This window comes from Lithobates pipiens, unplaced genomic scaffold (genome assembly GCF_037356315.1).
Source record: "Lithobates pipiens isolate NorthernLeopardFrog02 unplaced genomic scaffold, aLitPip1_a1.2 Scaffold_3, whole genome shotgun sequence".
Lineage (NCBI taxonomy): Eukaryota > Metazoa > Chordata > Amphibia > Anura > Ranidae > Lithobates > Lithobates pipiens.
Genome location: NW_027507790.1, coordinates 29,683,135 through 29,698,499, shown reverse-complemented (window position 1 = coordinate 29,698,499; position 15,365 = coordinate 29,683,135).

The window sequence follows — 15,365 nt, the reverse complement described above, 5'->3', positions numbered from 1 at the left end:
AGAAGATAATGAGCATAAGGCAACAGAGTTACCCAATCATCAACTTGGCTTAAGCTGGCCATAAAAGGATCGGAATTCATCTGTCAACTTGTGTACAACCAACCTGTTGAAAATTTTTCTCTTGATCAGCACCAATATAGCCAATGGTGCTGATCAGTGTTTTATGATTGAGGGGAAGTCTCCCCACTGTGTGAATCAGGGAACTGAGTCATTTTCTTTTCTTCAATGTGCTGGTTGAATGGAAAAAATGACTGGTGTATGGCCAGCCTTACTACTTATTTTGTGAATAGCCTGTGTTGAGAATAGATCGGAATAGTAAGATATAAGGTTACAGACAAAGCTGAATGAATCACAATGGGAACTCACCCCATCTCTCTTCAAGAGGAAATGGATCTGCCTGGAATTTCATTCTCCAGGAAAAGTCAACAAGTGAATAAACATGCTGATTTTCTTAATAGACAGTCCAGCATTTTCGGAAATCATATTGTGATAGCACTATGTAGTAAATGCTTATTTGTGAAATAAATGTTTTAAACAAAAAATGAAATGATATATAAACTTCTATTATATACATTAAAAAAAATTAACTAAAACCTATTGAAAGCCGTAGTATCTCCCAAAGTGTGTCAATGACTACAATAAAAAAATGGGGCATGGACTGGCTGAGCGAGATGGCGGACGCTTGAACGGAGAGCTCTCACCACCCCCCGGGGCTTTTTCCTCATAAAACGGAGGTAAACCTGCATCTCGACCACTACACATCATGGGGACAGCCTCCAGACACTCCTCAGCATCCAGATCCCAGTCTCCCTGCGAGCAGAACGGCAGTCTGAGCCAGAACATCCTCGAGATGTTCAGATCGCGCAAAGGGGGAATATGGCGTCTTCCCGCCAGGGACAACTGCCGGCCCTACAGGCACATTCTCTCCCTCAGCTGGAAATCATCTTGTCTGACTCCCGACAGGCTCCCGCCACACAGACACCTTTGGCTACCGGGAACACAGCACAGACTCCGCCGGCCCAAATTATCATGCAAGTCCTGAAAAGCGTTGCCACAGATATAAAGGACACCCTGTCGGCAGCCATTGCGGAGCTGCGCCTGGACATTAGGGCCCTATCAGACTGGGTACAGGCGGTGGAGAAAACCACAGATCGCAATGAGCTACATATTTGCAAAACCGCAAGGAAAGTGGACCTACACACATTACAGCTGAGGGATGTACAGAGGCACCTGGAGGATTTGGACAACAGAGGACGGCGCCATAATCTAAGAGTGAGAGGTCTGCCTGAATCTATTGAAGGTGAGCACATCCCAAAAGTGATTACAGCCCTCTTCAATAATATACTGAGCAGACCAGCACACACACCCATAGACATGTGCATTTCGTTTTATTCCGAATCGAAATTCGGACGAATTTTCATTATTCGAACATTCGGATGCATCCGAATTACCGAATTGCAATGCTAACGAATTCAAACGAAATTCGAATCAAATTCGAAAAATGACATTTTGCGACCCGACTTTGGGGCCATGTATCTCGGGGCTAGGGATGAGCTTCGTGTTCGAGTCGAACATACGTTCGACTTGAACATCGGCTGTTCGCCCGTTCGGCGAATTCCGAACATTATGGGCCGTTCACGCCAAATTCGTGTGGCGCTCACAGCCCACAATGCACTGCGTCATCGCAGTGCATTGCTGGCTCATGATTGGCCAAGCATGCACTGTGACCCCGCATGCTTGGCCAATCACAGCGCCAGCAGCGAGGAGAGCCATGATTGGCCACAGGCAGGATGCCTGTGGCCAATCATAGCTCAGGCTGTGTAGTACATGCCCCACAGTATATAAGACCGCCAGCGCGGCGGCCTTGTGTAGTGTGTTGGTGTCTGAAGCAGTTAGTGGGTGTTCTGTGTACCTTCAACACAGTATACACCGATCGTTATCGGCCGATTTTCGATCTTGCTCTTCTGTAGTGGTTGTTGTCTGCGTGCCCTGCCCGCAGTATACACTGCTATATTCACCTCACCTATATAGCTAGTGATCTATCTTTTATAATAGAGCTTGCAGTCAGTAGTGTTAGGAGTTTGTGCGTGCTGTCTGCGTGCTCTGTACCCAGTACACACCGCTATATCCACCTACATAGCTCTTCTCTATTTGAGCCATCTGCCATCTGCAGGAGTTATTGGAAGTTGTGTGTGCCTCCAGCACAGCACAGTATACATCTGTATATACCCCTTTATCTCTGGTGTTCTATAATAAAGGCATCTGCAGGAGTTAGTGGGTGTTGTGTGCCTCCAGCACAATATACACCTGTATCTACCCTTTATTGCTGTTCTCTAACCACTTTAGTACAGTGCAGTTACACCCCCTTCCTGACCAGACCAATTTTCTCACAGTTTGAATGACAATTACTCGGTTCAACCAACACTGTATCCATATGAAACTTGCGTCCTTTTTTCCACACAAATAGAGCTTTCTTTTAGTGGTATTTAATCACTAGTGGGTTTTTTATTTTTTGTGCTATAAATAAAATAAAACGTACATTTTGTGAAAAAAATGCCTTTTTCTTTGTTTCTGTCATAATTTTTTGCTAATTAGTAATTTTTCTTCATAAATTTTGGCCAAAATTTATACTGCTACATATCTTTGGTAAAAATAACCCACATTAGTGTATATTATTTGGTCTTTGTGAAAGTTATAGAGTCTACAAACTATGGTGCCAATCACTGAAAATTGATCACTTCTGATCAGGCCTTCAGTACATCAGGTGTATCTCATTTCTTGAGCCACTAACAAGTCAGGAAAGTACAAATACCCCCCAAATGACCCCTTTTTACAAAGTAGACATTCCAAGGTATTAAGTAAGTAGCATGGTGAGTTTTTTTAAGTTGTAATTTTTTCCTACAATTCTTTGCAATATGAAGATTTTTTTTTATTATTATTTTTTTTTACAAAATTGTCATATTATCAGGTTATTTCTCACACACAGCATATGCATACAACAAATTACACCCCAAAATACATTCTGCTTCTCTTCCCGAGTACGGCGATACCACATGTGTGAGACTTTTACACAGCCTGGCCACATACAGAGCACCAACATTGATGTAGTACCTTCAGACGTTCTACGAGCAAAAATTACGCATCTCATTTCTCAACCACCTATTACACTTTTGAAGGCCCTGGAGTACCAGAAAAATGGAATTTCCCATAAAATGACCCCATTTTGGAAATCAAACACCCCAACGTATAATCTGTGAAGCATAATGAGTCTTTTGAATGGTTAATTTTTTTCCAGAAGTTTTTGGAATATGTGGAAAAATATTAAAACGCGTTTTTCTTTTACACAAAATTGTCAATTTATAAGATATTTCTAACACATAGCATGTATATAGCAAAAATTACTCCCCAAAATCCATTCTGCTACTCCTCCCGAGTATGGCGATACCACATGTGTAGGACTTTTACACAGCCTGGTCACATAGAGAGGCCAAACATTGAAGTAGTATGTTCAGGTGTTCTAGGAGCATAAATGACACATCTCATTTCATTCCTACCCATCACACTTTTGAAGGTCCTGGACCACCAGGACAGTGAAATTACCCACAAAATGACCCCATTTTGGAAAGCAAACACCCCAACGTGTATTCTATGAGAAATGGGCTGCAAATAGGTACTCTGGTACTCTGATGGCCTGGTGACAGGTACTCTGGTACTCTGATGGCCTGGTGACAGGTACTCGGGTACTCTGATGGCCTGGTGACAGGTACTCTGATGGCTTGGTGACTGGTATTTGGGTACTCTGAAGGGCGGTGACAGGTACTCATATGGACTGTGACAGGTACTCGGGTACTAAGATGAACTGTGACAGGTACCCGGGTACTCAGATGAACTGTGACAGGTACTCGGGTACTCAGATGGACTGGGACAGGTACTCGGGTACTCAGATGGCCTGGGACAGGTACTCGGGTACTAAGATGGACTGGGACAGGTACTCGGGTACTCAGATGGACTGGGACAGGTACTCGGGTACTCAGATGGGCTGTGACAGGTACTGGGGTACTCAGATGGGCTGTGACAGGTACTCGGATACTCAGATGGGCTGTGACAGGTACTCGGATACTCAGATGGGCTCTGACAGGTACTCGGGTACACAGATGGGCTGTGACAGGTACTCGGGTACTCAGATGGGCTGTGACAGGTACTCGGGTACACAGATGGGCTGTGACAGGTACTCGGGTACTCAGATGGGCTGTGACAGGTACTCGGGTACTCTGATGGACTGTGACAGATACTCGGATACTCTGATGGACTGTGACAGGTACTCGGTACTCTAATGGACCGTGACAGGTACTCGGGTACCCTGATGGACCGTGACAGGTACTCGGGTACCCTGATGGACCGTGACAGGTACTCGGGTACCCTGATGGACTGTGACAGGTACTCTAATGGGCCGTGACAGGTACTCGGGTACTCTGATGGGCCGTGACAGGTACTCGGGTACTCAGATGGGCCGGGACAGGTACTCGGGTACTCTGATGAACTGTGACAGGTACTCGGGTACTCAGATGGGCTGGGACAGGTACTCGGGTACTCAGATGGGCTGGGACAGGTACTCGGGTACTCAGATGGGCTGGGACAGGTACTCGGGTACTCTGATGGGCTGGGACAGGTACTCGGGTACTCTGATGGGCTGTGACAGGTACTCAAATACTCTGATGGACTGTGACAGGTACTCTGGTGGACTGTGATTGACAGGTACTATGAGGGGTGGTGACAGGTCCTCTTTATTGGGGGGGCAATCGGTGTGTGTTGGTGTACACTGTGGTGAACATCTTGTTACCGCAATCTCCTCCTCACACACGATCGGTGTGTGAGGAGAAGAACCCGGTAACATCTCATTACCGCGGTTTGTTTACATTTTAGTGATCGGCTGTGAAAGTATCACAGCCGATCCCGTGGGTAAACAGCCGGCTAATGGCTGTTTACCAGCGTCGGGGACAAGCAGTGTTCCCGGGGAACACGCCGCCACCGACGTGCACACGCAGCGCACTCACGATCGTGCGCATGCGCCGTGCACAGTGGGATTGTGACCATCTGTGATCGGCCGTGACTCCATCACGGCCGATCACTTGGTAAACAGCCATAACCAATGGCTGTTCACAACCTTCAGTGGCGAGCGGTGTCTCCGTGACACGCCGCCACCGAAGAAACAGGGATGCGCGCGCACGATCGCGCGCATTCCCTGTTTAAACAGGAGGCCGTCATATGACGGCCTCCCGCCGCAATAGGTGCGCCGCCTGGCCGTCATTTGACAGCCGGCGGTCAGCATCAAGCTAATAGAGCCATCTGCAGGGCTTAGTGGGTGTTGTGTGCCTCCAGTACAGTATACCCCTTTATCTCTGGTGTTCTATAATAAAGGCATCTGCAGGAGTTAGTGGGTGTTGTGTTCCTCCAGCACAATATACACTACCCAACTGCTGTTTTACCCAACTCCCTTCAGGCCATTACCATGTCTGGAAGGCCAGCAAGGAGAGGCAGACAGGTGCGAGCCGATAAAAGAGGGCAAGCAGGCTAGAGACAACAGTGCTGGACGTGGATGCGGTGCATTGTCATCAGCACGGAGCCATGGCACACGCTTGTCCTTCTTTTCGGCAGCTGGACATGTTGAACCGCAACATGCCAACGACTTGGTAGAGTGGATGACCAAGCCCTCTTCATCCTCCTCATCCTCTCTCACCCAGTCTCAGGGTACTAGCAAAGCAGCTGCCAACGCATCGTCTTCCCTCGTCTCAATGTCATCATCAGTGACTCCTTCCCTAGACCCCCCACGTCCTCCTGAGGAGTCTCCTGAACTCTTTGAGCACAGTGTTGGGTACATGCTCCAGGAGGATGCCCAGTGTTTTGTAGGCTCTGATGATGACATTCAGCTAGAGGAAGGCAGTAGCGTGAATGCAGAGAGAGGGGATGCTCAAGAAGGACAGCAATCTGGCAGTCATGTTCCACAAGCTGCAGCATATTTCCAGGTTTGCTACAGCGATGAAGAGGGAGGGGATGATGAGGGCACTGACTCCACGTGGGTGCCTGGTAGGAGAGAGGAGGAGGAGGAGGAGGAGGAGGAGGAGGCACATGTCCAACGAGGCAGGATGCCCTCCGGGGGCCAGCTTAGGGGTAGCACACCGACTGAATCACACCGCAGAGCTCCGCCTGTGCAGGGCACTGCCTCTGCGCGTTATTCTAAAAGTTCTTTGGTGTGGGCCTTTTTTGAGACGAGTGCATCAGATCGCACCGCTGCTATTTGCAACATATGTCTCAAGCGTATCTCGCGTGGCCAAAACATCAGCCGCTTGGGCACCACATGCTTGACCAGACATATGTTGACCTGCCATGCAGCTCATTGGCAAGCATACCTCAAAGACCCACACCAAAGAACAAAGCGGACCTCTCCTTGATCCTCATCAGCTGGCATCTCCAACCCCACTAGACCTTCAGTCCTCTCTGAAACCTGCTCTGAGAGGAATGAAGGTGTAGAATTTGGTGTGTCACAGCCAAGTGCTTCCGGGCACTCTGCTAGCAGTACACCCACGTCCGATTATAGCAGGCAAATGTCCCTGCCCCAGCTGCTGGACCGGCGAAAGAAGTTCACTCCCAGCCATCCACATGCCCAGCGGTTGAATGTTAGCTTGGCTAAATTGCTAGCACTTCAACTGCTGCCTTTTCAGTTGGTAGACTCGGCCCCCTTCCGTGAGTTTGTACAATGTGCGGTTCCTCAGTGGCAGGTCCCCAAACGCCACTTTTTCTCACGGAAGGCGATTCCGGCTCTCTACCGGCATGTGGAAGGCAATGTCCTTGCCTCGCTGGACAGGGCGGTCAGCGGTAAGGTGCATATTACCGCTGACTCATGGGCCAGCAGGCATGGATAGGGACGTTACCTGTCTTTCACGGCCCATTGGGTCACTCTTCTGGCTGCTGGGAAGGATGCAGGACAAGGTGCAGTAGTGTTGGAGGTTGTTCCGCCACCACGCCTCCAAAATGCTACTATTGGTTGTGACACACCTCTCTCCTCCACCCCCTCCTCTTCTTCTTCCTCCATGGCCTCTTCCAGTGCTCTGTCCTCAGATCCAGCGGTGCTCCGTAGGCAATCCAGGGGCTACGCAAGTACGCAGGCAAAACGATGCCATGCCGTGCTTGTGCTGGTTTGTTTGGGGGACAGGAGCCACACTGGGGCGGATGTTTTGTCAGCTCTGCAGAGGCAGGCCGAGAGGTGGTTGACGCCACGCCGGCTTAAGCCATGGCACCAACCTCCTCTCCGCCCTCCGACAGGGACAACTGACCCATGTGCCCTGTGTAGCTCACGTCCTTAACCTGGTGGTGCAGCGGTTCTTGGGCAGGTACCCCGGCTTACAGGATGTCCTGAAGCAGGCCAGGAAAGTCTGTGTGCATTTCCACCAATCATTTAATGCCTGTGCTCGGCTGGCTGAGCTCCAAAAGGAGTTGAACCTGCCCAAGAACCGCCTTATATGTGACATGCCCACCAGGTGGAACTCAACGTTGGCCATGCTGCAGCGGCTGCACACGCAGCAGAGGGCCATCAATGAGTACCTGTGCGACTGCGGCACCAGGACAGGGTCAGGGGAGCTCGGTTTTTTCTCACCATGCCAGTGGGGCATGATCAGGGATGCATGCACTGTCCTGTCACTGTTTGAGGAGGCCACAAGGATGGTGAGCAGTGACAGTGCATGCATCAGTGACACTGTACCTCTTGTCCACCTCTTGGAGCATATGCTGCGTGGAATAATGGACAGGGCACTTGAGGCAGAACAGAGGCAGGAAGAGGAGGACTTCCTTGCCTCTCAAGGCCCCCTTTATCAGACAGTGTTCCTGCTGTGCCACCCATCACACAGGAAGAGGATGAGGAGGAGGAAGAGGAGGAGGAGGATGATTGTGTCAGCATGGAGGTGGAGGCTGGTACTCAGCATCAGCAGCAGCAGCAGTCTTGTAGGGATGATTTACAGTCCCAAGAAACATGTGGACTTGTACGTGGCTGGAAGGAGGTAGCTGCGGATCATGTTGTCCTTAGTGACCCAGAGGACTCCGGACCGAATGCCTCAGCTAACCTATGCCGCATGGCCTCCCTGATCCTGCAAAGCCTGTGGAAGGATCCTTGTTTTCTTCGGATGAAGGAGAGGGACCATTACTGGCTGGCCACTCTCCTTGATCCACGGTACAAGGGTAAGGTTGCCGACCTTATCTTGCCATCGCAGAGGGAGCAGAGGATGAGACATCTCCGGGAGGCCTTGCAGAAAGGTCTGTGCAACGCATTCCCAGAGACTGGGAGGTTACAAACTCCTGGTCCTGGACAAAGTGTTGCTGAGGCATCGGTCAGAAGGAGCGGTGGAGAAGGTGGCCGTCTGACTGATGCTTTCAGACAATTTTTTAGTCCGCAGCCCCAAGGTATGATCGGTTCCAGCAACCATCGCCAGCGTCTGATTTACATGGTGCAGGAATACCTAGGGGCAAGGTCAGACTTGGACACCTTTCCCACCGAAAATCCTCTGGCTTACTGGGTCTTGAGGATGGATCACTGGCCAGAGCTTGCACAGTATGCAATTGAGCTACTGGCCTGTCCTGCATCCAGCGTTCTTTTGGAACGCACCTTCAGTGCTGCTGGTGGCTTTGTTACCGATCACAGGGTGCGCCTGTCCACCGAATCAGTTGATCGACTGACCTTCATCAAGATGAATCAGTCTTGGATCACCCACAGCTACCAAGCACCTGAAGCTGATGTAACCGAATAATTTTTTTTGAAATATCACATCCTTTCAAGACTGCCTATGCTGATGCTGAGTGACTGTCCTGTTATGTTTATTGTCTATCCTCTTCCTCCTCCGCTGATATGTTGGAAGAACATTTCTGGTTCTGGGTGAGGCCATCAGTCCAATTTTTTCTGCCCCTGTTTAACAGGGGCGTTTAATTAAAATTTTTGATGCAATGCTTTGCAGCAGGGCTAATTCCTGCAATAAAACTAGAGTATATGGGAGAGGTTGCAGTGTCGTGGCACCAGCACCAGTGCCTAAGGCCCAATTTTTCTGCCCCTGTTTAACAGGGACATGTAATTACAATTCTTGATATAATATTTCAGAGGAGGGCCCGTTCCTGTGCCCACCCAGAGTAACTGTGAGGACTTATAGTGTTGTGGCACCAGCACCACAACCACCAAAGGTCAGTTTTTCTACCACTGTTCAACAATGGCATGTAATTACAATTCTTGATATAATCGTTAACAGCAGGGCGCTCCAGCGCCCACCAAGAGTCACTTTGAGGGCTTACAATGTTGTGGCAAAACCAACACCTTGTTCCGCCATTTCTGCAGAGCATATAGGGCAGGCCCCTACTTTCAAACATCCAACTTACAAACATCTTCTACTTGCAAACGGAAGGAGACAACAGCAAGTGAGATGAAAAAAGATGTACGACAAAACAAATTATGCAGGGGTGATAACCCTTCCCTATGTTTTCCAAAAAGCTTAAAAATAGTTTTTTTGACTGGAGCTACACTTTAAAAATGTACCAGTTGAAAATTACAAACAGATTCAACTGAACACAACAAACCTACACAGTCCCTGTCTTGTTTGCACCGCCTGTATACTGCTGTTCTGAGTATATAGGGCCTGGGGGCCACACGCATTTCCTTTTTTTAATATGGGTACTGGGTTCCCCTTAATTTCCATACAAGACCCAAAGGGGCTGGTAATGGGCAGGGAGAGCTACCCATGCCATTTTTCTCAATGATTTTCAACCATATTGCAGGAACCAGATATAACATTAAAACCGCAAGCAGTTTTAAATGATGTTATTTCCGTTTAATGTCATTTTGTGCAGGGACTGTTCTAAACACGGGAAACACGTGGCACTTCCCAGGCATACTACAGACACCGCCCAGGCACCATATTTAAAGGAATATTTCACTTTTTTTTCAATTTAATCGTCATTAAAATCAGTGCTCCCGCCAAAACGGCCATTTTTAAAAACATTTTAGGCATTGACCCATGTCCCCTGGGGCAGGAGCCAGGTCCCCAAACCCTTTTTAGGACAGTATCTTGCATATTAGCCGTTAAAATTAGCACTTTTAATTTCAAACGTTCGAGTCCCATAGACTTCAATGGGGTTCTAAAGTTCGTACGAATTTGGGGTCAGTTCGAAAGTTCTGGTGCAAACCGAACCGGGGGGTGTTCGGCTCATCCCTAATCGGGGCCACTTATAGCTAGGAACACCAAATTTGGTATACAAACACAGTAGAACTAGCACTACAACATATCCAATGGGGTTTCTAGCACCAAGTGACCCCGAGTTACGGGGCCCCAATGTCGGGTCGCAAAATGTCATTCTCTGCTTCAGAAAAGTGCTTGACATTTTGCGACCCGACTTTGGGGCCCCATAACTCGGGGTCACTTGGAGCTAGAAATTTGGATATGTTGTAGTGCTAGTTCTACTGTGTTTGCATACCAAATTTGGTGTTCCTCGCTATAAGTGGCCCCGAGATACATGGCCCCAAATTCGGGTCGCAAAATGTAATTCTCTTCTGCAGAAAAGTAATATAAATGAAATAAGATGTGTGTGTTTTTTTGCACTGGTACACTGCAATTATGAGAAGTTGACGTGACAGATCTATATAAGTAACTAACCATCTTCCAAAATGTCTAATTCAAATAGAAAAGATTAGAACAAATTTAATAGAATAAAATAGAAAGAATATACAACCATCTTCTGAGATTCAAATTTCAAATAGAATAAATTTGAATTTCGAATAGTATGAATTAAATTTTTTTAATTAATTAATTTTAAATTTGGATAGAAAAGATTATAATAAAATAGAAAATAGACTAGAAAAATGATAGAACAGAACAGAATAGAATATATTATATTTTATTCTGTTCTGTTCTATTGTTTTTCTAGTCTATTCTTTTATATTCTATTAAAATCTTTTCTATTAAAATCGAAATCATTATATATCAACTTTTCATACTTGCAGTGTACCAGTGCAAAAAAAAAAAAAACACACACACATCTGATTTAATTGATATTTATGGTATCAATGATGTTGTCAGCATGCCTGATTGAAGAAGTCACAGATGTCGATCGCAAGGCAAGTGCATATGCTGTATGTCATTGTCCACTTGCCAAAAGTTGTTTATTGTATTTGTCCACTTGCCACGTCACCTGCCACAAGTTGTGTATTGTCCACTTGCCACGTCACCTGCCACAAGTTGTGTATTGTCCACTTGCCACGTCACTTGCCACAAGTTGTGTATTGTCCACTTGCCACGACACCTGCCAGGAGTGCCACGTGGCCTGACACAAGTGCCACATGGCCTGCCACGTGGCCTGCCATGAGTGCCACGTGACCTGACACGAGTGCCACGTGACCGACCACGAGTGCCACATGACCTGACACGAGTGCCAAGTGGCTGGCCACGAGTGCCAAGTGGCCGGCCACCAGTGCCCATGGCCTGACACGAGTGCCACGTGACCGACCACGAGTGCCACATGACCTGACACGAGTGCCAAGTGGCTGGCCACGAGTGCCAAGTGGCCAGCCACGAGTGCCATGACCTGACACGAGTGCCAAGTGGCTGGCCACGAGTGCCAAGTGGCCGGCCACGAGTGCCAAGTGGCCGGCCACGAGTGCCCATGGCCTGACACGAGTGCCACGTGACCGACCACGAGTGCCACATGACCTGACACGAGTGCCAAGTGGCCGGCCACGAGTGCCACGTGGCCTGACACGAGTGCCACGTGGCCTGACACGAGTGCCACGTGACCTGACACGAGTGCCACGTGACCTGACATGAGTGCCAAGTGGACAGCCACGAGTGCGATGTGGCCTGACACGAGTGCCACGTGACCTGACTTAACATGAGTGCCATGTGACCAAGTTGTGGATTGTCCACTTGCCACGTCACCTGCCACCAAGCGACCCCAGATATGGGCAATATGAAAGTACTTTTCTGCAGCAGAGAATGACATTTTGCGACCCGAATTTGGGGCCACATATCTCGGGGTAAATTATAGCTAGAAACACCAAATTTGGTATGCAAACACAATAGAACTAGCACTATAACATATCCAAGTTTCTAGCACCAAGTGACCCTGAGATATATGGCCCTAAAGTCGGGTCGCAAAATATTTTCGAATCCGGTTGAAATAGTTTTCGAATGCAGTTGAAGTATACCTCTAATTGTGTTTGTTGGCACGTTTTCACATTTACACCTGGTTCATGCTGAAGCTCTCTCGATGCCGTATACTGCTATACATCACTGCTCGGAGGTAGGAGTGGCTGTTAACTACATTACTCACACTGCTACCTGTCAAAAGGACAGATATAGCGTAATTGGTTGTTGGCTCTCTAAACCAACCGTGCGCATCAGGACTCGCCCACAGAGGCAATGCTCTGGGGTCATATGCATAGCTCTTGCCCAGCGGCAGGGAACGGAGCTCTCAGTGAGGGGACTAGGGATGAGCTTCGTGTTCGAGTCGAACGTACGTTCGACTCGAACATTGGTCGTTCGGGCGTTCGCCGTATTCCGAACGTTTGGGCCGTTGGCGGCAAAATTCGTGTGGCCCACAATGCACTGCGATGGCGCAGTGCATTGCTGGCTCATGATTGGCCAAGCATGCACTGTGACCCCGCATGCTTGGCCAATCGCCGCGCCAGCAGCGAGGAGAGCCTGTGCCTGTGGCCAATCATAGCTCAGGCTGTGTAGTGCACGCCCCACACTATATAAGGCCGCCTTTGAGGCGGCCTCGTGTAGTGTGTTAGCATCTGAAGCAGTGGGTGTTCTGTGTACCTTCAACACAGTTACACACCAATCGTTTTTGGCTGATTTGCTATCTTGCTCTTGTGTAGTGGTTACTGTCTGTGCCCTGACCGCAGTATACACCACTATATTCACCTCACCTATATAGCTAGTGATCTAGCTTTAATAATAGAGCTTGCAGTCAGTAGTGTTAGGAGATGCGTGCTGTCTGCGTGCTCTGTACCCAGTACATACCACTATATCCACCTACATAGCTGTTCTCTATTTGAGCCCAATTGCCATCTGCAGGAGTTATTGGAAGTTGTGTGTGCTTCCAGCACAGCACAGTATACATCTGTATATACCCCTTTAACTCTGCTGTTTTCTGGTTATTGTCTGCGTGCCCTGACCGCAGTATACACCGTGATATTCACCTCACCTATATAGCTAGTGGTCCATCTTTAATAATAGAGCTTGCAGTCAGTAGTGCCAGGAGATAGTGCGTGCTGTCTGCGTGCTCTGTACCCAGTACATACCGCTATAATCCACCTACATAGCTGTTCTCTATTTGGGCCCAATTGTCATCTGCAGGAGTTATTGGAAGTTATGTGTGCTTCCAGCACAGCACAGTATACATCTGTATATACCCCTTTAACTCTGCTGTTTTCTGGTTATTGTCTGCGTGCCCTGACCGCAGTATACACCGTGATATTCACCTCACCTATATAGCTAGTGGTCCATCTTTAATAATAGAGCTTGCAGTCAGAAGTGCCAGGAGATAGTGCGTGCTGTCTGCGTGCTCTGTACCCAGTACATACCGCTATAATCCACCTACATAGCTGTTCTCTATTTGGGCCCAATTGTCATCTGCAGGAGTTATTGGAAGTTATGTGTGCTTCCAGCACAGCACAGTATACATCTGTATATACCCCTTTAACTCTGCTGTTTTCTGGTTATTGTCTGCGTGCCCTGACCGCAGTATACACCGTGATATTCACCTCACCTATATAGCTAGTGATCCATCTTTAATAATAGAGCTTGCAGTCAGTAGTGCCAGGAGATAGTGCGTGCTGTCTGCGTGCTCTGTACCCAGTACATACCGCTATAATCCACCTACATAGCTGTTCTCTATTTGGGCCCAATTGTCATCTGCAGGAGTTATTGGAAGTTATGTGTGCTTCCAGCACAGCACAGTATACATCTGTATATACCCCTTTAACTCTGCTGTTTTCTGGTTATTGTCTGCGTGCCCTGACCGCAGTATACACCGTGATATTCACCTCACCTATATAGCTAGTGATCCATCTTTAATAATAGAGCTTGCAGTCAGTAGTGCCAGGAGATAGTGCGTGCTGTCTGCGTGCTCTGTACCCAGTACATACCGCTATAATCCACCTACATAGCTGTTCTCTATTTGGGCCCAATTGTCATCTGCAGGAGTTATTGGAAGTTGTGTGTGCTTCCAGCACAGCACAGTATACATCTGTATATACCCCTTTAACTCTGCTGTTTTCTGGTTATTGTCTGCGTGCCCTGACCGCAGTATACACCGTGATATTCACCTCACCTATATAGCTAGTGGTCCATCTTTAATAATAGAGCTTGCAGTCAGTAGTGCCAGGAGATAGTGCGTGCTGTCTGCGTGCTCTGTACCCAGTACATACCGCTATAATCCACCTACATAGCTGTTCTCTATTTGGGCCCAATTGTCATCTGCAGGAGTTATTGGAAGTTGTGTGTGCTTCCAGCACAGCACAGTATACATCTGTATATACCCCTTTAACTCTGCTGTTTTCTGGTTATTGTCTGCGTGCCCTGACCGCAGTATACACCGTGATATTCACCTCACCTATATAGCTAGTGGTCCATCTTTAATAATAGAGCTTGCAGTCAGTAGTGCCAGGAGATAGTGCGTGCTGTCTGCGTGCTCTGTACCCAGTACATACCGCTATAATCCACCTACATAGCTGTTCTCTATTTGGGCCCAATTGTCATCTGCAGGAGTTATTGGAAGTTATGTGTGCTTCCAGCACAGCACAGTATACATCTGTATATACCCCTTTAACTCTGCTGTTTTCTGGTTATTGTCTGCGTGCCCTGACCGCAGTATACACCGTGATATTCACCTCACCTATATAGCTAGTGATCCATCTTTAATAATAGAGCTTGCAGTCAGTAGTGCCAGGAGATAGTGCGTGCTGTCTGCGTGCTCTGTACCCAGTACATACCGCTATAATCCACCTACATAGCTGTTCTCTATTTGGGCCCAATTGTCATCTGCAGGAGTTATTGGAAGTTGTGTGTGCTTCCAGCACAGTATACATCTGTATATACCCCTTTAACTCTGCTGTTTTCTGGTTATTGTCTGCGTGCCCTGACCGCAGTATACACCGTGATATTCACCTCACCTATATAGCTAGTGGTCCATCTTTAATAATAGAGCTTGCAGTCAGTAGTGCCAGGAGATAGTGCGTGCTGTCTGCGTGCTCTGTACCCAGTACATACCGCTATAATCCACCTACATAGCTGTTCTCTATTTGGGCCCAATTGTCATCTGCAGGAGTTATTGGA